The 25,258-nt window shown below is 51.4% G+C and overlaps 1 long non-coding RNA gene across 1 annotated transcript; it reads right to left on the bottom strand.

The window, feature by feature from the left end:
• Positions 1-3,193: 3,193 nt before the first annotated feature.
• LOC140403944 (uncharacterized) lies at positions 3,194-11,321 on the bottom strand. Its single transcript, XR_011938438.1, has 3 exons — positions 11,255-11,321; positions 9,158-9,282; positions 3,194-6,344 (listed from the first exon to the last, which is right to left on the bottom strand). It is a non-coding gene; the product is annotated as an uncharacterized lncRNA (long non-coding RNA).
• Between the last annotated feature and the right edge of the window lie 13,937 nt (positions 11,322-25,258).

Raw genomic sequence — 25,258 nt, 5'->3', positions numbered from 1 at the left:
AATCTTCCTTTCCAGTCCTGTGCTGTCCTTCCTCACGTCACTGCATTGTAAATCAAAGCACCGACACCAGAAACAGCACCGCTACCGTGCCATCCAACCAGAATGGGCCAATTGTGCTCATGACTGTAGACACAGTTCAGAACCATTGTCTGGGCTGGCATGACGATGCAGCGCTGAGGGAGGCGCTACGTTTTTGATGGAACCATCCTTTGGGTGTGTTTCCCTCCGGCGAATGACCTCAATCCACTTTTCAAAGCAGAGTGTGGAGTTCCCATGGTGCCTTCTGCCAGTCGGCACTCAACCAATCACACCAGAGATGGACTACCTAGCCATTTTCCTCTGTGGCATTTATTTCCAACCAACCTGTGAACGAGTTGAGTACTGTTCTTCCAAGCAGCTCCTTAAAAAAGGGGTGAAGTGACTGACCAGAGCACGGAGGAGCTGTATAAATCGGGAGGGTTTTAGGAATATAGGAAATAGCAGCAGGAGTAGGCCATTCGGCCCCTCTAGCATGCTCCGCCCTAAATAACAGCTTCTTCCAACTCAATGACACTTTCCCGCATTATCTCCAAATCCCTCGATGGCACTCGTCCTCAGAAATTTATCAGCCTCGGTCTCGAGGGATGCACGGTGGCGCAGTGGTTAGCACTACTGCCTCACGGCACCGAGGACCGGGGTTCGATCCAGCCCCGGGTCACTGTCCGTGTGGAGTTGGCCCATTCTCCCCGTGTCTGCGTGGGTCTCACCCCCACAAACCCAAACAAAATGCGCAGGTTAGGTGAATTGGCCACGTTAAATTGCCCCTTAATTGGGAAAAAAAAAAGAATTGGTCACTCTTTAAATTTATTTTTTCAAAATCAGTCTTGAACCTACGCAGCAATCGAGTCTCCGCAGCCCTCAGGGGTGCAGGATTCTAAATTTCCCATCTTCTCAGTCCAAAATGGCCTATCCCTTATCTGAGTCTGTACCCCTTGTTCTAGACCCTCACCCGCACAGCCAGGGGTAACATCCTCCTTACATCTGGTCTGTGATAATTTTGTATGTCTCAATAAGACCCCGTCTCCCCAATATTCCCACTTAGGACACTCCCACCATGGATTCTTCACCTATGCTGAGCTGGGTTCGATATTAAGCAAAGTACCTCACCGTCTGGTTCTTGACTGATCTCTGGGGCGATTAGGGATGGGAAATAAATGCTTTTCTCGTCAGTGACGGTCACATCGCATGAAAGAAAAAATGTAAATACACCACCCAGTGTGGTTCTGAGTCATGCAGGACGAGACGCCCAGTTTGATCCAGAGTGGAAACCAGGGGATGGGACGGGTTCAATTCCGGCCTTGGGCGGACTGTGTGGAGTCTGCACGTTCTCCCAGTATCTGCTTGGATTTCCTCCGGGTGCTCGTTTCCTCCCGCAGCCAAAAGATGTGCTTGTTAGGTGGATTGGCCACGTCAAATTGTCCCTTAGTATCCAGGGATGTGCAGGTTGGATTAATAATCTTTATTAGTGTCACAAGTAGGCTTATATTAATTGGATTGGATTTGTTTATTGTCACGTGTACCGAGATACAGTGAAAAGTATTTTTCTGCGAGCAGCTCAACAGATCATTAAGTACATGAGAAGAAAAGGGAATAAAAGAAAATATATAATAGGGCAACACAACATATACAATGTAACTACATAAGCACTGGCATCGGATGAAGCATACAGGGTGTAGTGTTAATGAGGTCAGTCCATAAGAGGGTCATTTAGGAGTCTGGTAACAGCGGGGAAGAAGCTGTTTTTGAGTCTGTTCGTGCGTGTTCTCAGACTTCTGTATCTCCTGCCCGATGGAAGAAGTTGGAAGAGTGAGTAAGACGGGTGGGAGGGGTCTTTGATTATGCTGCCCGCTTTCCCCAGGCAGCGGGAGGTGTAGATGGAGTCAATGGATGGGAGGCAGGTTTGTGTGATGGACTGGGCGATGTTCACGACTCTCTGAAGTTTCTTGCGGTCCTGGGCTGAGCAGTTGCCATACCAGGCTGTGATGCAGCCCGATAGGATGCTTTCTAACACTGCAATGAAGTTACTGTGAAAAGCCCCTAGTCGCCACATTCCGGCGCATGTTCGGGTACACAGGGGGAGAATTCAGATTGTCCAATTCACCTAACAGCACGTCTTTTGGGACTTGTGGGAGGAAACCGGAGCACCCGGAGGAAACCCGCGCAGATACAGGGAGAACGTGCAGACTCCGCACGGAGTGACCCAAGCCGGGAATCGAACCTGGAACCCTGGCGCTGTGAAGCAACAGTGCTAACCACTGTGCTACCGTGGTTTCTCCACGATCAATGTGCGGTTTTATGGGTAGAGTGCTCTTTCGGAGGGCTGGTGCAGACCAGATTAGGACGAATGGCCTCTTTCTGAACTGTAGGGATTCTTTGAAGATCAACCATTGTGGCCTACTTGGTGCAGAGCCCCTGAGCTGAGGAATGATTGGGTGAGTAGGCGGACAACAGAAATAGCGGATTACTCAAGTCAGCTGAACCGCCGGCATTGCACCCATGCCCACGGGTTTCCCGACAGCACGGGGGTGGCCACAATGGTAAATCCAATTGCCCGGCTACTGGGACAGAGAATCCCGCTGCTGCTGGTGTGGGGGGGGGGGGGGGGGGGGGGGGGGGGGGGGGGCACGGCGCGGCGCACCACGCCGGAACGGGGAATCCCGCCAGACTTTCTGTAAAAAAGAAATATGCTGTTTCTCTGCAATTCACCGAGTTCCCACCTTTGCCTCATCAAATGCCTTCCCACCAGATAATCATCCCATTCCCTTCTGAAAGCCACAATTGAATCTCACTGCGCACGGGCCGAGGGGTCCAGACTCTTAACAACTCGTGGCGCAGGAAGATTTCTCCTCACGTCGCCGTCGACCCTTAATGCCACTCATCTTAAAACTGCTGCTCTCTAGTTCTCAAACCTTCCGTCACGGAGAGCAGATCTCCCCATCTAATGGTTCAGAGCACCTCAGCTAAACCGCCTCTCAACCTTTTCCTCTTTCAAGGGCAACAGCCCTATTTTCTCCAGCCTGTCCACCTAACCCAAGTATCTAATCCCTGGAACCAATCTTTTCTCCAATGTCTACAGAGCTTATTATTGCAGGAAGGTTGGACAGGGGTAGATTTTACAGAATGAAGGGTGCAGTCACAGACATCTTGCACCAAGTTTAAAAAGAGAATTTGTTTTATTTAATTGCAATCCCACAGAGCTCACTGTACGCGATCGTTTGAGCAGTTATCAGTGTTATCCTATAAACTTGCATGCAAACAAAAAATAATCTAAATCACACACAACCTCTTCAAGCAGTCGGCATCTTCAGGTACAATAATTTTTTAATGAAATGAATGCAACTTTACACATAATATATAACTTAGAACATTTCTTTCCCTATTTTACAGAGGTTTGTACAAAGATCCCTGTCGCTGGGTTTGGCTTTTACTCAATTCTGGCAATCTGGGGGCTTTCGAAGGGTCCTTCGGGAATGAGCGGGTTGTCTTAGGAGGTAAGGCTGGACAGGTTGGGTTGTATCTGCTGGGAATTTATCAGAGTAAGAGGCGATTTGATTGAAACGTACAAGATCCTGAGGGGTATTGACACGGTGGATGTGGAGAGGATGTTTCCTCTTGTGGGAGAATCTAGAACAAGGGGTCACTTTTTAAAAATAAAGGGTCGGCCATTTAAGACAGAGTTGAGCAGAAATGTTTCTCTCTGCGAGTCCTGGATAGAGTGGACGTGGAGGGGATGTTGCCACTCGTAGGAAAAACTAGAAGCAGAGGACACCATCTCAGACTAAAAGGACAATCCTTTAAAACAGAAATAAGGAGGAATTTCTTCAGCCAGAGGGCGGTGAATCTGTGGAACTCTTTGCCACAGAAGGCTGTGGAGGCCAAATCACTGAGTGTCTTTAAGACAGAGATAGATAGGTTCTCGATTAATGAGGGGATCAGGGGTTTATGGGGAGAAGGCAGGAGAATGGGGATGGGAAAAATATCAGCCAAGATTGAATGGCTGAGCAGACTCGACGGGCCGAGTGGCCTAATTCTGCTCCTATGTCTCATGGTCTCGGAGGGTCCTGGGAAGTCTCTACCTCAAAAGGGCAATGGTAGCCGAGTCTTTGAATATTTTGTTTCAGGCAGAGCTGGATAGATTCTTGATTAACAACGGGGTTGAAAGGTTATCGGGGGATGGGCAGGAATTTGTGGTAGAGGTTAGAATCAGATCAGCCACGATCTTATTGAATGGCGGAACAGGCTCGAGGGGCCTGCCTCCTGTTGCTGCTACCTCATATACCATAGGATTTATTATTTTTGGACACACACAGTTTACGAGAGCATTTTCCCTGGTTATTTACAAGCCATGCCCCGTGTGGAACCTTAATGGGCTTTTTTGTTTTGGTTGCAGCAGTTCCCAAGGTACTCCGCCTAATTTTGAGACCCACTAAAATCTTAGGACTGTCCCAATGCTGAACCTCAAAACTTTATTCTATTGGTGAATCCACGCTCCAAGATGGCGGCCGCCAGTGCCCATATTGGGCACCCAGTGTCCTTACCAAAGGCTCAAGGGCTGATGAGATGTAGCTTTCCACCCAGGTTGATTGGGTTGTTAAGAAGGCGTATGGCGTGTTGGCTTTCATTAACAGGGGGATTGAAGGGCAGCACGGTGGCACAGTGGTTAGCACAGCTGCCTCACGGCGCGGAGGTCCCAGGTTCGATCCCGGTTCTGGGTCACTGTCTGTGTGGAGTTTGCACATTCTCCCCGTGTCTGCATGGGTTTCACCCCCACAACCAAAAAATGTGCAGAGTAGGTGGATTGGCCACGCTAAATTGCCCCTTAATTGGAAAAAATAATTGGGTAATCTAAATTTATTTTTTAAAAAACAGGGGGATTGAGTTTGAGAGCCGTGAGGTTTTGCTGCAGCTTTATAAAACTCTAGTTAGACCACGCTTGGAATATTGTGTCCAGTTCTGGTCGCCTCATTATAGGAAGGATGTGGATGCTTTGGAAAGGGGACAGAGGAGATTTACCAGGATGCTGCCTGGACTGGAGGGCATGTCTTATGAAGAAAGGCTGAGGGAGCTAGGGCTTTTCTCACTGGAGCGAAGAAGGCAGAGAGGTGACTTGATAGAGGTGTACAAGGTGATGAGAGGCATGGATAGAGTGGATAGCCAGAGACATTTCCCCAGGACGGAAATGGCTGTCACGAGGGGACATAATTTTAAGGTGATTGGAGGAAGGTATAGGGGAGATGTCAGAGGTTCTTTACACAGAGAGTGGTGTGTGTGTGGAATGCACTGCCAGCAGAGGTGGTGGAGTCAGTCATTAGGGACATTTAAGCGACTCTTAGACAGGCACATGGACAGCAGTAAATTGAAGGGGTGTAGGTTAGGTTGATCTTAGATTAGGATAAATGGTCGGCACAACATAGTGGGCTGAAGGGCCTGTACTGTTCTATATCGGAGTGGACTAAGGGGTTGTTGAGCAAGGAATGCTAGACAACCCCTCATCGTCCCACCCCCTCCCCCGCACTTGAAGCTCATCATAACTGCAGTATAACTGCAGTCCAATGCAAAGCTCCACCTCTCAGGTACTCCCAGTGAGTATTTATCCACTGTGCCACAGATCCTAACGCTCAGTTACAGCCTGGAGAGTGGTTAGAGTGTTTGAGAGGATGTGGCCATCCACAGCACTGCAACGCACACTCGGATTGGTCTGCTGATACATAGTGTGAAGATCACGAACTGCTGTACAACCTCAGCTCAGGACTCCCAGGTCAGGTCCAGCACCAGGTTAGATACAGAGTGGTGCTGCCTCGATGATAGTTCTGTGGGGTGTATGCCGTGCTCTGGTACCTGTCGTCCCCCCACCTCTCCACCACCCCGGCCCCAACACACCAGCCACCTCACAGCATAAATATTCACAATAGTTTCCCCCTGACTCAAGGCTGGACAACCAACCCATTTCCTTAATTCCCGAAGGAGTCAGTCGCAAAGACAGCAGATTGTCGTTAACGACCCTGAGCGTGTTCACTGTGCGTGGGGGGAGGGTGTCTCTCTGTGCCCACTCCTGTGGAATGCCCAGAGTATGTTCTGGAAGGTCCTGCATACGTGGAAGGTACAGACGGAATGACAGTGCTTCAGCGTTCCAGAATCCAGGAGTCATATCGACTCCCGAGGCCCCGTCCGTGGGTCTGAAGCTTCCCGTTGCTCTTGGGAGACTCCATTCAGGCTTCAGCACGTTCAGGATCCGATTAACTTCAATCTGGGTAGAAGGTGTCTCACGGCCTGGAGTTTGTTGAAATGCTGAATATGCAAAGCACCTGAAATAGAGAAAATGGAGCGACGTTATTTACGAACCTGAGCATCGATTGTCCTAGTGTCTCGTGAGCAACGGGAAAATCGTGTGAGCCAACGTGCTTCTGACGTTCTGGGAGAGACTTCTTTTGTAATGTTCATCCTCATTTTCAAACCTCAATTCACCCGTGACCTCCTCCAGCCTGACAACATTCTGACACCACGTTGCTCCACTAATTCTGTCCACCAGCTCATCTCCAATTCCACCCTCCAACGCTCCCCTCAGCAACGACACCGGCAGCCTTCTTGGCCCTGGGAGTCCCTCCCTAAACTTGCCCCCACCTCCTTTAAGACGCTGATTAAAACCCGGCTCTTTGACCACCGTTTTCAGTCACCTGTCCTATTGTTTCCCTCACTGGGGCTGGATGACATTCCCATGAAGCGCCTTGGTATAGTTTATTGCTGAAGTATCACCCCGGAATGAATCTCGCAGCTGCCGGTGCTCTGCAACCAGAGGTTACACAGCTCTCTCCCAGCGCGGCCCACCTTCAGAGGGACACAGCGAAATTACAATGTTGGGCCCAGAGCAAGTATTCGCACAAGCTGCCATGCGCGCCATCCCCTGGTTAGCACCAGAAGTGACAACAGAATTAAAAAACCAAAAATTCCCGTCGCTATCTTCAAGTTGCAGTTTGGAGACCCTCGGCCCAAATCTTCTATACCCTGGGAGGGGATCTGGTCGCTCGACCATGGTCAGTTCTGGAGGTGTATGGGAGACCTCACTACCGAACGTCAATGTTTTGTTTAAAATTTAGAGCACCCAATTATTTTTTTTCCCAATTAAGGGGCAATTTAGCGTGGCCAATCCACCTAACCTGCACATCTTTGGGTTGTGGGGGTGAGACCCACGCAGAGACGGGGGAGAATGTGCAAACTCCACAAAGACAGTGACCCGGGACCGGGATCAAACCCTGGTCCTCAGCTCCGTAGGCAGCAATGCTAACCACTGCGCCACCCGTCAATATATTCGCCCCACCCCCACCCTCCAGAACAGAGAGTTGCAGATCACAATTTCATTAGTGACTTCCTCACCAATGAGCAGGAGGGCAACAGACAATGATCTGGGCAGAAAACAGTGAGGGACATATACATTATATTATATTATATATGTTGTACACACCCTTGCAAAACCAATTCTTCCTCACGAATATCTGTTTTGAATTTAAGACGCTCGGTGTATAGCCAATCTCTAGACGTGGGGGCAGGGTGCGGATCACACCCCACTTAAAAAATATACAGGTGATCGGTGGAAACATTCTGTTCTCATTTCCCCTCAGCGCAAGTGGTTTACAGGGGGAGATCGGGGGGGGGGCAGGAACATCAGCTGACTCCTACTGATGGTGGCCCACCCTCCCTCGTGCCAGGAACTATTGGCAGATCGATCACCGCAATCGAAGGGTTCGCCCCCAGACACCCGGGAGTCCTCACGGAAACCTTTCGACTCAAGAACAGTTCTCGGGTGAGAGACGCTTTTGAACAAATTTGCCGAGGCAAGATTTCTGAATAATATAAAACGCCGCTTTGAGTTACCAATCACTTTAAAACAGGCAGACAAGAGCCAATAGGAAATATTGGGCAGACCCCCCCCCCCCCCCCCCCCCACCCCAAATGAGCTATAAAATTCTACCCGCTGTATTTGACCAAGCTTTACACCATAATGGGACGCGGCAAAACCAACACTTGTTATCCATCACCAAGTGCCCTTTTAAGGTTAGCACTGCTGCCTCAAGGCACCAAGGACCCGGGTTCGGTCCTGGCCTATGTGGGGTTTGCACATTCTCCCCGTGTCTGTGTGGGTCTAACCCCCACAACCCAACCCCTCCATCGCATAGGGGCTGTTTAGCACAGGGCTAAATCGCTGGCTTTGAAAGCAGACCAAGGCAGGCCAGCAGCACGGGTTCAATTCCCGTAACAGCCTCCCCGAACAGGCGCCGGAATGTGGCAACTAGGGGCTTTTCACAGTAACTTCATTTGAAGCCTACTTGTGACAATAAGCGATTTTCATTTTCATAAGGGAATCCCCCCCCCTCCCCCCCATACATAAATTGGTGCACGATAGCACAGTGGTTAGCACTGCTGCCTCACAGCGCCAGGGACACGGGTTCAATTCCAGCCTCACGTGACTGTCTCTGTGGAGTCTGCACTTTCTCCCCGTATCTGCGTGGGTTTCCTCCGGGTGCTCCGGTTTGCTCCCACAGTCCAAAGATGTGCAGGTCAGGTGGGGTTATAGGGATAGGGTGGGGGCGTGGGCCTAGTTAGGGTGCTCTTTCAAAGTGTTGGTGCAGACTCGATGGGCCGTATGGCCTCCTTCTGCTCTGTAGGGATTCTTACAACACAGGCCAAAAACACATTTAACAGAAAGAGACATTTCAGGCGAGACAGGAAGAATTCAGTGAGTTACTCTTATCCAGACAATGATCTGTGCTGTAAAATTATTATTCAAGGAGATAACTGAACTTTGCAAAAGTGCTTATTTTAGTGAATAAAGTCAAATTAAAACAGTTTCCCCCCCTGGGGAATTGTATGTTTTAAGAAAAAGGGAAGTAAGATTGAGTCTGGAAGGGAGGAATTCACTGCAGAACTTTTGTCTGAAATATTTCACTGCTAACCGTGGCCTGGTGCAATCTGATCATTAATCGATAGGGTTCAGCGCGTATCCCCCAATCCAAACATCCCCCAATCCAAACATCCCCCAATCCAAACATCCCCCAATCCAAACATCCCCCAATCCAAACACTTTTTGCATTTCCGGATTTTTCTTTTTAAATTTCAGACCAACCTCTTCTCTCTCCTCACTTCCCAGCTCATCCCTTGGTGTTTTTCACCGAATCCTTTTCCTCGGGGTCCTCATCCTGGGAATCAAAGGCTTAGAATCAACTGTCCTCTTGCGCTTTGGGAAGAAATCTGCAGCAGAGAACAGGGAGAGAGGTTAAAGACATGTCTGTGCGTCCCCCCCCCCCACACACACACACACACCTCCACACACACAACACCCCACCACACACACACACACACACACACCCCCACACACACACACACCCCCACACACACACACACCCCCACACACACACACACCCCCACACACACACACCCCCACACACACACCCCCCCACACACACACCCCCCCACACACACACCCCCCCACACACACACCCCCCCACACACACACCCCCCCACACACACACCCCCCCACACACACACCCCCCCACACACACACCCCCCCCACACACACCCCCCCCCCACACACACCCCCCCCACACACACCCCCCCCCACACACACCCCCCCCCACACACACCCCCCCCCACACACACACCCCCCCACACACACACCCCCCCACACACACACCCCCCCACACACACACCCCCCCACACACACACCCCCCCACACACACACCCCCCCACACACACACCCCCCCACACACACACCCCCCCACACACACCCCCCCCACACACACACCCCCCCACACACACACCCCCCCACACACACACCCCCCCCCACACACACCCCCCCACACACACACCCCCCCACACACACACCCCCCCACACACACACCCCCACACACACACACCCCCACACCCCCACACCCCCACACACACACACCCCCACACACAGTCCCACACACACCCACATAAACACCCCCCCACACACACAGCCCCCCCCCCACACACACACACAGCGCCCCCCCACACACGCAGCCCCCCCCCCACACACACACACGCAGCCCCCCCCACACACACACACGCAGCGCCCCCCCCGCACACGCAGCGCCCCCCCCCCCGCGCGCACACACACAGCCCACCCCACCCACACAGCCGCCCACCCCACCCCCCACCCCCCACCCCCCACACACAGCCCCCCCCACCCCATACACACACCCCCACCCCCCCACACACACCCCCCACCCACCCCCCCACACACACCCCCCACCCACCCCCCCACACACAACCCCCCCACACACACCCCCACCCTCACACACCCCCATCCCCCCCACCACACACACCACCCCCCCACACACACCCCCACCCTCACACACCCCCATCACCACCCCCCCACCACACACACCACCACCACCCCCACACACACACACACACCCCACCACACCCCCCCCACCCCTCCCACCACACACACACACACACACACACACACACTCCCCCCCTCCACACACACACACACACCCACCACACACACACCCCCCACCCCCCCACCACACACACACACACACTCTCCCCCCCCACACACACACATCCCACCCCCCCACACACACACATCCCACCCCCCCACACACACACATCCCACCCCCCCACACACACACATCCCACCCCCCCACACACACACATCCCACCCCCCCACACACACACATCCCACCCCCCCACACACACACATCCCACCCCCCCACACACACACACCCCACCCCCCCACACACACACACCCCACACACACACACCCCACCCCCACACACCCCACCCCCACACTCCCCACCCCCCCACACACACACACCCCACCCCCACACCCCCACACACACCCCACCTCTCCCCCCCATCCATCTCCCCCCCCCCATCCATCTCCTCCCCCCCCCATCATCTCCTCCCCCCCCCCATCATCTCCTCCCCCCCCCCATCATCTCCTCCCCCCCCCATCATCTCCTCCCCCCCCCCATCATCTCCTCCCCCCCCCCATCATCTCCTCCCCCCCCCCATCATCTCCTCTCCCCCCCCTCATCATCTCCTCCCCCCCCTCATCATCTCCTCCCCCCCCCCATCATCTCCTCCCCCCCCCCCCCATCATCTCCTCCCCCCCCCATATACCCACCCACTGGCACAACCTCCACAAACCCCTCCACCAAACAGACGCTTGGCCATATACACACCAACCCACCCACATGTCGTCGCCCCCCCCCCCCCCAACAATAGCAGCAGTTGTCAGCTTTAAGGGGAGTTTGGGGGGGGGGGTCTTTGAGAAAGGGGAGGTATTTGGACGTTGAGATTTTAAAGGCAGCGTCAGCCCAGCTCAGTAGCAGGAGTCACACCCACAGCCCCCACCCACAGCCCAGACACCAAAACAAAACTCCTGCTGAAGTTTGCAGCCCGGGGTGGGGGGGTGCAGGAACACAACAAAAGAGGAAAAGTTCCCCCACAACCATTGAGCCAAATAAATAAAAAAGTTAATTTTGTGGAGACAAAAAGAAAGTTTGAAAAACAATTTTAAAAAACTTTGCTGAGAGCAAAACCCCCACCCCCACCCACTGGGACAACAAACACTTTTATACACCCAAGTTATGTAACTGTCCCAATATTTATTTGACAGTGCTTTGGAAACTTTTTAAAATTGTAATCAAACCCCACTCCTGTTGAATAAACTTCTGCATTTAAACAATAAATACTAAGAAGGAGGATTTCACAAGCTACCTGTTATGGGGGTTGGGATTTGTCGCTTTCTGCTGCCTTGGGCTCCCTTTTTCCTGCTCTTTTTGCTTTTCCCCTCTGGCTTGCTCTCCCTGGGTGCCTCCTGGTTGCACCTCGTGTCGGTGGCTGGGAGGGGGGCAGAGGGGTCCCTGTAGAAACTGGGGACGTCCCGAGTGTCGAATGCTTCCCAGATGTAGTTGCCAGCCAGGGGGCTGTGGTTCTGGAAGTCGAAGTTCCACCTCTGGCAGTGGGAGTTCTTCATCTCCTTGAGCTGGTCTTTGAGATCCCTCCTGAGCTCCTCGTGATCCACTGCCCCAAACAGGCTCCTGCACGCCGCCTTGCTCAGGTACCTGGGCTGCATTCTGCGTGCACACCCTTCCCCAGACAGACTGGGCAAATGTGACATTGCAACAAGGACCAGCAAAGACGACAGCACCAAAAAATAAACAAATCCCACCCCTTTCCCCCAAAATAAATGTTCCCCCAATATTAGCCAGAGTCAAAACAAGAGTGGAAAGTGACCCCAGAGGATTGGAAATTCCTTCACTCTCCCATTGCAGGAATCTGACACAGCACGGAGTTAAAGGAGTCAGTCTCTCTCTCTCTCTCTCTCTCTCCCCCCCACCCTGTGCACTTGTGCAAATTGAGCGCTGTCTTATTTATTCAGCAGTGAGTGAAAAACACAGCGGGCTTCCAATCACACAGCACAGACGGACGTTAGCACTGACGAGAGAGGGCTGTGTTTGTGTGTGAATGCTGCAGGGCGGGAGAGACACAGAGAGGGAGACAGAGAGAGAGAGTCACAGAGGGAAGCACAGAGGGAGAGAAACTCAGACACAGGGAGAAAGATAGAGACACAGAGAGGGAGAGACATAGAGAGACACAGGAGAGGGAGAGACAGAGAGACACGCAGAGGGAGAGACAGACAGAAAGGGAGAGACAGAGGGAGACAGACAGAGAGACATAGAGGGAGAGAAACACCCAGAGGGAGACAGAAAAAGAGAGAGACACACACACAGAGACAAAGGGAGAGACAGAGGGAGACACAGAGAGAAACACAGACACAGAGGGAGACACACACTCACAGACAGAGAGAGACACAGAGGAGAGACACAGGGACACACAGATGGAAAGAGACACACATAGAGGGAGAGACACAGAGACGGGGCGGGATTCTCTGATCCCGCGCAGAGTGTCCATGCCGTTGTAAGCGGCGTCGCGTTTTACGACGGCGTGAACGGGCCGCTCCGACATCTAATTCTGGCCCCCACAGGGGGCGAGCACGGCGCTGGAGCGGTTCACGCCGCTGGAGCGGTTCACGCCGCTGGAGCGGATCACGCCGCTGGAGTGGATCACGCCGCTCCAGCTGCAGATCCTGATGCGAACTGGGCACCGCGGGATCCGCGCATGCGCAGTTGCGTCGGCGTCGATGAGGACATGCGTAGTGGCCTCCTTCAATGCGCCAGCCCCGACGAAACATGGCGCAGCACTACAGGGGCCGGCGCGTAGGAAAGGAGGCCCCCAGCCAGAGAGGCCGGCCCGCCGATCGGTGGGACCCCCCCCCACACACTGACCACCACCCGACCCTTCCACGCCGAGGTCCCGCCGGCCCTGAGCAGGTTCGAACGCCGCCGGCGGGACTCGGCTCCTTTCCTACGGCTGCTCGGCCCATCTGCGTAGAGCGGCCCGCGACCGGCGCCGTGCCAGCTGCGCCGAATGGCGCCGATTCTCCGCAATGTGGGGAATCGCGTGCTGGCGTCCGGGGCGGTGTGGCCCGTTCGCAGGGATTCTCCAGCCTGGCGCGGGGCTGGGAGAATCCCATCCATAGAGAGGGCAAGGTGCAGAGTGAGAGGCACAGACACAGAGGGAGAGATACAGAGACACACAAAAGGCCAGACGCAGAGGGAGACGCACACACAGAAGGGAGAGACAGAGAGAGAGAGACACACACACACACAGAGAAACAGAGGGAGAGACGCAGAGAGACACAGAGGGAGAGACAGACACACACTGACACAGAGAGGGGGAGACAGACATAGTGACGCAGAGAGGGGGAGACCACTGACACAGAGAACAGAGGCACACAGTGTCAAAGAGATGGGGAGACAAACACATTGACACAGAGAGGGGGAGACACACAGACTGACACAGATAACGGGAGACACACACCGGCACAGAAAGAGGGAGACACACTCAGTGACGCACATATAGAAGGAGGGACGCACACATACACAGACAGAGACTCCTACAGACACACAGGCAGAGAGAGACACAAAGAGAAATACAGGATAGGCAGAGGGATACAGACAGATATAGATGAAGAGAGGGGGACAGAAACAGAGGGAGTGAGACAGTGACAACAGACTAAGGCACAGAGGATGACACATAGAAACACAGATAGAGAGAGACATAAAGAGAAACACAGAGACTGGAAGAACACACACAAGGAACAGGAGGAGGGCATGGTCCCATAAACTCAAGCCCTGCCACTCAATACGATCTTCGTCTTCAACTCCATTTCCCTGCTCCCTCCTCAAATCCCTGAATTCCCTGAGAAATCAAAAATCTGTCTTTCCCTGATTGAATATAATCAACGAGGGATCACCCATAACCCTCTGGGGCCGGGATTTGCAAATATTCACAACCCTTTGAGTGAAGAAATTTCTCCTCATCTCTGTCCTAAATAATCAGCTTGTGGAGTTCCTCCCCAAGGAGCAGAAACAAGGTCCCAATGTCCACCCTGCCGGGCTCCTTCACAATCTCGTATGTTGCAATGGAATCTCCTCCCATTCTTCCAAATGCCAGAGAATATAAGACCATAAGACCATAAGACAGGAGCGGAAGTAAGGCCATTCGGCCCATCGAGTCCTCTCCACCATTCAATCATGGCTGATTTCAACTCCATTTACCCGCTCTCTCTCCATAGCCCTTAATTCCTCGAGAAATCAAGGATTTATCAACTTCTGTCTTAAAGACACTCAACGTCCTGGCCTCCACCGCCCTCTGTGGCAATGAATTCCACAGACCCACCACTCTCTGGCTGAAGAAATTTCTCCTCATCTGTTCTATTGTGACTCCCTTTTATTCTAAGGCTGTGCCCCCAGGTCCTAGTCTCCCCTGCTAATGGAAACAACTTCCCTACATCCACCCTATCTAAGCCATTCATTATCTTGTAAGTTTCTATTAGATCTCCCCTCAACCTCCTAAACTCCACTGAATATAATCCCAGGATCCTCAGACGTTCATCGTATGTTAGGCCTACCATTCCTGGGATCATCTGTGTGAATCTCCGCTGGGCCGCTCCAGTGCCAGTATGTCCTTCCTGAGGTGTGGGGCCCAAAATTGCTCACAGTATTCAAAATGGGGCCTAACTAGTGCTTTATAAAGCTTCAGAAGTCCATCCCTGCTTTTATATTCCAAGCCTCTTGAGATAAATGGCAACATTGCATTTGCTTTCTTAATTATGGACTCAACCTGCAAGTTTACCTTTAGAGAATCCTGGACTAGGACTCCCAAGTCCCTTTGCACTTCAGCATTATGAATTTTGTCACCGTTTAGAAAATAAAAGAGCTGCGATGCATTGGCCGGGAATCGAACCTGGGTCTCGGGCGTGGCAGGCAAGGATTCTGCCACTGAACCACCAATGCAAACCACTATAGGTCCAATTCGCACAACCTCTCATCACAGGATAATCCCCAATCCCAAAGACAAATGTAATGTCCTTTCGCTGTCTTTTAACCTGAGGATCACCACACCTCAGGCAAGGGGCAAGTTTGAGAAGGTGGGGCCTTCGTGAATAATCTAAGCCGATGCGGGCCTCACTCTGCATTCAGGGATCAGCCAACTGAGCTAAACCGGCCCCCTTTCCTCATACACAGAGTCCAAAACTGCACACAGTGCTCCAGGTGCAGTCTCACTGTGGCCCTGCACAATTACAGCAAGGATTCTTTTTTAAAAATAAATTTAGAGTACCCAATTATTTTTTCCTATTGAGGGGCAATTTAGCACGGCCAATCCACCTATCCTGTACATCTTTTGGGCTGTGGGGACAAAACCCATGCAGACACGGGAAGAATGTGCAAACTCCACACGGACAGTGACCCAGGGGCAGGATTCGAACCCAGGTCCTCAGCGCCGTAGGCAACAATGCTAACCACTGCGCCACCATGTTGCCTGACAGCAAGGATTCTTTATTTCTTATCCCCTTCCTTGCATTGACTTCCTTTAAAAAAAATTTTTTTAGAGTGCCCAATTCATTTTTTCCAATTAAGGGGCAATTTAGGGTGGCCAATCCACCCGCCCTGCACATCTTTGGGTTGTGGGGGTGAGACCCACACAGACACGGGAAGTCCATGCTCAGAGTTGTGTGTAAAGGCAGCTCTGGGCTGACCAATCTTAACTCCTCACCAGGCTATTGAACCATGGGATGATTCACTGAAGTAACTTCTACTTCACTTCCAGACAAATTAGCTTTCACATTTCAGCAAGAATCTGAATTAGATAAGGTTAACCGAAACAGTGGTTATCTAGTCAAGCATTGACACAATTCTGCTTCCTTGCCTGGGCTGATGTCAGCTCAGAATAACGATTCCACTGGTTTGTTTGTTGAGAAAGGAAACTTCAGCAGTTTCCAATAAAACAAAGTTGACAGCACAGACCTGATCCTCTACCAATTCCATTTATACTATTATATGATTATAAATATACTCGGCATAGTGTTAATTTCTAACAATAAAGATATGGCACACACACACACACAGACACACACAGACGCATACGCACACACACAAAGAGAGACACAGAGGGAGATGCACACACAGCCACACACACACACAGCCACGCAAACAGACACAGCCGCACACACACACACAGACACACACACACACACACACACACACAAAGAGAGACACAGAGGGAGATGCACACACAGCCACACACACACACAGCCACACAAACAGACACAGCCGCACACACACACACATAGACGCATACGCACACACACAAAGAGAGACACAGAGGGAGATGCACACAGCCACACACACACACACACAAACAGACACAGCCGCACACACAGACACACACACATAGACACACACACACACACAGAGACGCATACGCACACACACAAAGAGAGACACAGAGGGAGATGCACACAGCCACACACACACACACACACAAACAGACACAGCCGCACACACAGACACACACACATAGACACACACACACACACACACACAGACGCATACGCACACACAAAGAGAGACACAGAGGGAGATGCACACACAGCCACAAACAGACACAGCCGCACACACAGACACACACACATAGACACACACACACACACACAGACGCACATGCACACACACACACACACACAAACAGACACAGCCGCACACACACACACACACACACACACACAGACGCACATGCACACACACAAAGAGAGACACAGAGGGAGATGCACACAACAGACACACACAGACACACAAACAGATACAGCCGCACACACACGCACACAGACACACACACATAGACACACACACACAGACGCATACCCACACACACAAAGAGAGACACAGAGGGAGATGCACACACACACACACGCAGATTTGTTCATTTTCCAAATGCCACCAGATATTCACCCTCCCCACACACAGAGACACACATTGACGCACAGACAAATGCAGGCAAATGCACACGTGGACGCAAACACATACACACAGCTGACACACACACTCGCACACACAGCCACATGTACTTAGACATGCACACACACAGACGCACACATACAGATACACGCACACACACAGACACGTGCACACATATAAACACACACACAGACCCCCGCACACACAGTTTTGGTTATTTTCCAAATGTCACAGGGGTGGCACGGTGGCACAGTGGTTAGCACTGCTGCTTCACGGCGCCGATAACCCGGGTTCGATCCCGGCCCCGGGTCACTGTCCGTGTGGCGTTTGCACATTCTCCCCGCGCCTGCGTGGATCTCACCCCCACAACCCAAAGATGTGCGGGCTAGGTGGATTGGCCAGGCTAAATTGCCCCTTAATTGGAAAAAATGAATTGGGTACTCTAAATTTATTTTTCAAAAGTGCGTTTAAAGAGAAGAGGTGAGAGATCTAGGGAGGGAATGCTCAAGTTTAGAGCAGGCATCTGAAGGTGCGGCTGTCACCAATGGGGCGATTAAAATCAGGGATCCACAGGAAACCAGAATAGGAGGAGCACAGTATTTGAGTGGGTTGCGGAGAGGATTACACAGATAGCAAAGGGCCAGGCCATGGGGAGATTTGAAAATAAAGATGAGAATTTAAAAATTGAGGCGTTGTTCTACCAGAAGCCAAGGTATTTCAGTGAGCATAGGAGCAACGGGTGAACGGTAAGCGAGTGACACAGGCAGCAGAGGTTTGGACGAGCTCAAGTTTACCAGGTTGGAAGATGGGACAACCTGCCAAGAATGCATTGGAATAGCCAAGTCTAGAAGCAACACAGAGGGGATGATGGGGGGAACTGACGTCCTGTGAGACAGAAGGCTGCCACCAGAGGTGACAAAGTCATTGGCGATCTCTACCATCTAGAAGGACAAGGGCAGCAGATACATGGGGAACGCCACCAACTGCAAGTTCCCCATCAAGGGCGGCACGGTAGCACAGTGCTTAGCACTGTTGCTTCACAGCTCCAGGGTCCCAGGTTCGATTCCCCGCTGAGTCACTGCCTGCGTGGAGCCTGCACATTCTCCCCGTGTCTGCATGGGATTCCTCCGGGTGCTCCGGTTTCCTCCCACAGTCCAAAGTAGTGCCAGTTAAGTGGATTGGCCGTTATCAATTGCCCCTTAGTGTCCAAAAAGGTCAGGTGGGGTTACTGGGTTACGGGGACAGGGTGGAGGTGTGGGCTTAAGTAGGGTGCTCTTTCCATGGGCCGGTGCAGACCTGATGGGCCAAACGGCCTCCTTCTGCACTGTAAATTCTATAAGTCGCTCGCCATCCTGACCCTAGTATATCGGCCGTTCCTTCACTGTCGCTGGATCAAGGTCCGGGAACTCCCTCCCTAACAGCACAGTGGGTGTACCTACACCACACGGACTGCAGCGGTTCAAGGAGGCAGCTGACCACCACTTTCTGAAGCGCAATTATGGATGGGCAACAAATGCTGACCCAACCCAAGCGAAGCTGAAATCCCGACAAAAGAAAAGGGTGACAGCAACAGGTGGGCAGAGGCAGGGGCAGAGGTGGGTGATGCGATAGTGGAAATAGGGGGTCTCAGTGGTGGCACAGGTGTGTGGTTGGAAGCTCATATTTGCGCCGAGGTTGCAAGCGGACTGGTCCTGCCTCAGACGGTTACCAGGGAGAGGGATGGATGCGTTATGTTAAAGGCACTATACAAATATCAAGTTATTGTTGCCGGAATATTACAGGGATAAGGGGAGCTGAGACCACAGAGAAAGATTTGAACAAAAGGCTGAGAATTTTAAAATCAAACCGTAACTAAAGTGGGAGCCAGGGGATGAGTGGTGAATTTTAATGTCCGTTAGAGTATGAAAGAGGGGCAGCAAGCTGGCACAGTGGTTAGCACTGCGGCCCCACGGCGCCGCGGTCCCGGGTTCGATCCCGGCTCTGGGTCACTGACCGTGTGGAGTTTGCACATTCTCCCCGTGTTTGCGTGGGTTTCGCCCCCACAACCCAAAGATGTGCAGGCTAGGTGGATTGGCCACGCTAAATTGCCCCTTAATTAGAAAAATGAATTGGGTACTTCTAAATCTCTTTAAAAAAAAGAGGAGAAAAGAGGTTTGGATGAGTTGAAATTTGTGGAAGCAAGTCAGGAAAGCAGTGGGATAGTCAAGTTGCTGAGGTAAGGATGCCTGGTGGGGTTTTCAGCAGGAGAGGAGTGTGGAAGGGCAATGTTATGGAGCTGGAAGTGGATGATCTTGGCGACGAGGAGGATGTTGGGTTGGGAGCTCACCTCAAGGCCAAACAGGGCACCGCGCGTAGTCGGATTCAGCCATTGGACAACAACCATACCACAATTATGCTACATTTAAATTAAGCTCATCCAGCAATTATATCTATTATGCCGCATTTTATTAAGGGTGGCACAGTGGTTGGCACTGCTGCCTCACAGCGTCAGGGGACCCGGGTTCGATTCCCCGCTGAGTCACTGTCTGTGTGGAGTTTGCACGTTCTCCCCGTGTCTGCGTGGGTTTCCTCCGGGTGCTCCGGTTTCCTCCCACAGTCCAAAGATGCACAGGTTAATAATAATAATAATAATAATCTTTATTGTCCCAAGTAGGCTTATATTAACGCCGCAAAGAAGTTACTGTGAAAAGCCCCTAGTCGCCACATTCCGCCGCCTGCTCGGGGACACTGAGGGAGAATTCAGAATGTCCAATTCGTCTAACAAGCACGTCTTTGGATTTGTGGGAGGAAACCGGAGCACCCGGAGGAAACCCAACGCAGACACGGGGAGAACGTGCAGACTCCGCACAGACAGTGACTCAAGCCGGGAATCGAACCCAGGACCCTGGCGCTGTGAAGCAACAGTGCCAACCACTGTGCTAGGATTGGCCATGATAAAAGTGGCCCTTAGTGTCCAGGGATGGGCAGGTGAGGTGGATTGGCCATGATCGATGTGTGGGGTTAAGGGAGTGGGACTAGGAGGGATGCTCTTTCGGAGGGTCAGTGCAGACTCGATTGGATGAATGGCCTGCTTCTGTACGGTAGGGATTTTATGGATATTGTTAGCACGTGGGGATTTGGAATTGGGTCCTAAGATTTATGCGATGATCTGGTAGTAAGGAAAGAGTCCAGGGTGCTCCGGTTTCCTCCCACAATCCAAAGACGCGTAGGTTAGGTGGATTGGCCGTGACATATTTGCCCCTTAGTGTCCACGGATGTGGGACTGGAGCGACGGGTTAAGCCTGGGTTGGATGGTCTTTCCAAGGGTCGGCGCAGACTTAATGGGCCGAATGGCCTCCTTCTGCACTGTAGTGATTCTGTGTCAAGCTGGAATAAGTCGATAGGTTTGTGTATTCAGGATGAATGAGAGCAGAAAGGGGCAGATGTGATGCCCAAGTCGGATAGAGACGGGCAGATGCAATTTTGGTGAGGATGAAGGTGTTCACCGCGAGAATACTCAAGCTTGTCACAAGGGAAAACATTTCCTAAGATTCTCCATTCAATCCACTTTGCAGAATCACAGAACTGTTATGGTGCAGGAGGTGGCCATTGGGCCCACTGGGTCTGCACCAGCTCTCCGATTGGAACTCACCTCGTTCCATTTCCTCGCCTCCATCCCGTCCCACCCTGCACGCTCTTCCTCTTTGGGTCACATAAACACTTCCTGCCCACCTCAGAACCCTGGACGAGCTACAGTGGGTGTGTGAGAATGGCTCCAGGCAGTAAGTGTGACGTACCATCACAGCAGATCTCCTATCTCCCTCCCTAACAGCACAGTGGGTGCATCTACACCTCAAAGACTGCACCGGTTCAGGAAGGCAGCTCACCACCACCATCTGAAGGGCATCTAGGGATGGGCAATAAATGCTGGACCTATCCAGCGACGCCCACATCCCGTAAATGAATCAAAACGAAACCTCTCGACCCTCAAACCAGGGAAAACAGCCTTTTGGCACCTGACCAGTCAAGTTAAGAATTTTATATAATTCACTGTTGCTTCACAGCTCCAGGGTCCAAGGTTCGATTCCCGGCTTGGGTCACTGTCTGTGCAGAGTCTGCACGTTCTCCTCGTGTCTGCGTGGGTTTCCTCCGGGTGCTCCGGTATTCTCCCACCGTAAAGATGTGCAGGTTAATTGAATTGGCCATTCTAAATTGCCCTTAGTGTTCAAAAAGGTTAGGTGGGGTTGCGGGGAGAAAGGGGATAGGGTGGAAGCGTGGGGCTTAAGTAGGGTGTTCTTTCCAAGGGCTGGTGCAGACTTGATGGACTGAATGGCCTCCTTCTGCACTGTAAATTCCATGATTCTACAATGTTAGATCACCTCTAAACCCCAGAGAGTAGATAGGTGAATACTCTTAGGGTGTCCCAATGTTCTGTGCAGCCAATGTAGCAAGCCCAGCCACCAATTTGCATACAGGAAGCTCCCACAAACAGCAAACACGCTCGTGGGAAGATCACCTTTTTAGTGACAAAAGCAAATCACTGCGGATGCTGGAATCTGAAACAAGATCAGAAAATGCCGGACAATCTCAGCGGGTCTGACAGCCTCTGTGGAGAGAGAGAGAGAGAGAGAGCGGAGCTAACGTTTTGAGGCTGGATGACGCTTTGACCTCCAGACTCGAAACGCAAGCTCCCTTCTCTCTCCACAGCAGCTTTTTTGTGACGTTTTTGCTGAGAGATTAAATGAAATATTGGTCCCAGGACACGGGAGACAAATCTCTGCTCGTCTTCAAACATGACGACATTTTGGATGTGTACGGGAACATTCTTCTGCACCCTTATGACAGGAGAAAGAGGACACATGAACCCGGTGCCTTCAATTTGATACCGACCACAACAGCAATTGATAATCCAGCCTTGGGAAATGTACATTAAAAGGCATCTAGATAAATCATAGGGAGTCACAGCATGGAAAGAGGCTCTTTGACCCATCCTGTCCATTCCGACTATCAAGGACTTCACTACTTGAATCCCATTTTCCAGCACTTAGTCCGCAGCCTGGGATGCTGTGACATTACCACGGCTGATCACCCTTTCAGGCAGCAAGTTCCAGACTCCCACCCCCCTCTGGGTGAAATGGATTTTCCTCAAATCCCCCCTAAACCTCCTGCCGCTTGCCTTAAACCTATGTCCTGTGGTCAATGACCCCTCTACTAAGGGGAACACTACCTTCCTGTCCACATTCTCTATGTCCCTTAGATACACCTCAATCAGGTCCCCTCTCAGCCTTCTCTGCTCCAGGGAAAACAGCCCCAGCCTATCCAGGCCCCTCTCCATAGCTGAAACGCTCCAGCCCAGGCAACATCCTGGTGAATCTCCTCTGCACCCTCTCTCGTGTGTAAGGCCTTTTAGCTACAGTACAACCGGGGGCTGCATGGAAGCCATATAAAACTCCTTGGTCTGTCTGTACTGGAGAGTGTTTGAAATGAGTTGTTAAAGTATTGATGTGCAATCAATTACTCTCAAGACAAGGTGAGTCATAACTAATAGGCTTTAATCTGCTAGAACTGTACCCAGCAGCTTCAAAACCGAAAGTGAAGGCTGCTGGGATGGCATTGGTTCTTATACTCCGCCTCTCAGGGCGGAGCTATGTACATCAGCCAATGGTAGACTCCTGGGTCTAGCCAATGGTCATCCACCTCTCAGGTACTGCAATACCTGGTATCACCACAAGTATATTTGTTTTTAAAAAAATTTTGGAGCACCCAATTATTTTTTCTCCAATTAAGGGGCAATTTAGCGTGGCCAATCCACCTACCCTGTACATCTTTGGGTTGTGGGGGTGAAACCCACGCAGACACGGGGAGAATTTGCAAACTCCACACGGACAGTGACCCATGGCCGGGATTCGAACCCGGGTCCTCAGCGCCATAGTCCCAGTGCTAACCACTGGGCCACGTGCCGCCCCCCCCACACACACACACAAGCACATACACACACACGTGCACTTATTAGCCTTTGGGGAATAGTGGGGGGAGATGGTGGCAGGATTCCCGAGTTGATTATCAGCCCGTTGAACTGGTTATATGAATAACGCCCCTTCCGTGACGAACAAGTCCTGGCGTGGACACGAACCTGGACCGTCTGATGCAGTGGGAGGGATGCTACCCAATGAGCCACAAGGTCTCTTATAGCGTATACTGTAAATGCAAACTATAATTGGTTAGCACTGTTGCTTCACAGCTCCAGGGTCCCAGGTTCGATACCCGGCTTGGGTCACTATCTGGGCGGAGTCTGCACGTTCTCTCCGTGTCTGTGTGAGTTTCCTCCGGGCGCTCCGGTTTCCTCCCACAAGTCCCGAAAGACGTGCTTGTTAGGTGAATTGGACATTCTGAATTCTCCCTCAGTGTCCCCGAACAGGCGCCGGAGTGTGGCGACTAGGGGCTTTTCACAATAACATCATTGCAGTGTTAATGTAAGCCTACTTGTGACAATAAAGCTTATTATTCCCATTAAGTGCAGTGAAAGGCCTCAGGATGCAGGGAACTGGGTTGAAGATACTAAACTTTATGTGGCATCAAAATTGAACTGCTTTGGAACGCACTTTGAGAAATCCTGTGAATAAAGTTTCCCATGTGACAGGGAAGTGGAACCAGTTATTGAGAGGGCCACGCACCTGCTGCCTGACGCACTACTTTAATATAAAAGCACATTTAATTGTAGTCTCTGTGTTGCAAGACAATTTGTTTGCAATTAATGAAAAAGCACCAAACTCTTTTCTGAAGAGGAGGTGCAGAGCCAACAGTGATGGGATGGTGCCCTCTTCTGGTGAAGGGAGATTGCTACGCTGCGCCGTGCTGTTAGAGCGACATCTTCTGGCTGACCAGAGAGTTGCGGCAGGAGAGTTGTGAAAAGGGTTAAAAGAGCTCACAGGTTCGGCCTGAGTCTCACCCAGTCAAATAAATAAAGGCCCTCCCTGGACAAGTGAGAAATGGTTTGCAAGGATTTGCCTCAGAAATCCTAAGTTATGGAAAAATCGGCTGATGCTTCTAACTGTTGACCAGAAATGCCTCCCAGTAACTCTATGCATGTGGACAATGGATAGGGGCAAATTCAGCATCGACCCTCTGAAAGAGCACGTTATCTAGGCCCACTCGCCTGCCCTATCTCCGTAACCCCACCTAAGCTGCACACCTTTGGTCACTAAGGGCAATTGATCATGGCCAGTCCACCTAACCTGCAAATCTTTGGACTGTGGGAGGAAACCGGAGCCCCTGGAGGAAACCCTCGCAGACACGGGGGAAATGTGCACACTCCACACAGACAGTCACCAGAGGTCGGAATTGAACCCTCTCTCCTAAGGTGCGCCTGATAGACATCAATTCAGACGAAACGCTGAGAAGCAGTGAACCGATGCTTTTAATTTTCTTTTCAAAAAAATATACTTTATTCATAAAATCTATCATACACATTACAGAACATTTCGAATTGTCTTGACTGTACATTTCCATCAGAGTTACACATTTCCTTGACTTTCTTCCATTCAATTTTGATAACATTACGCACATATCGCTCTTTACGTTACAATTCCTTCTTATACATTTACATTGTCATGTCGATGCTTTAATAAGCTAAATATGTATCGACCTGTAGATCCTCCCGCACTGCAGGGCTGACCCAGGTCAACAGGCTTTATACCTCCACCGCTAGGCCACTGGCGGAGCCAACAGCAGCACCAATAATAACATTCCAACAGTACAACAGCAACAACCAATAACAGAACAGCAATAACAATAAGCATGTACAACAGTGGAGATAACAATACTAATCGAACAGTAGAACATATGTACAA

Source organism: Scyliorhinus torazame, chromosome 29, assembly GCF_047496885.1.
Source record: "Scyliorhinus torazame isolate Kashiwa2021f chromosome 29, sScyTor2.1, whole genome shotgun sequence".
NCBI classification, from domain to species: Eukaryota; Metazoa; Chordata; class Chondrichthyes; order Carcharhiniformes; family Scyliorhinidae; genus Scyliorhinus; species Scyliorhinus torazame.
The sequence above is the reverse complement of the archived record's forward strand: the minus strand, read 5'-3'. Positions and strand labels throughout refer to the sequence as shown.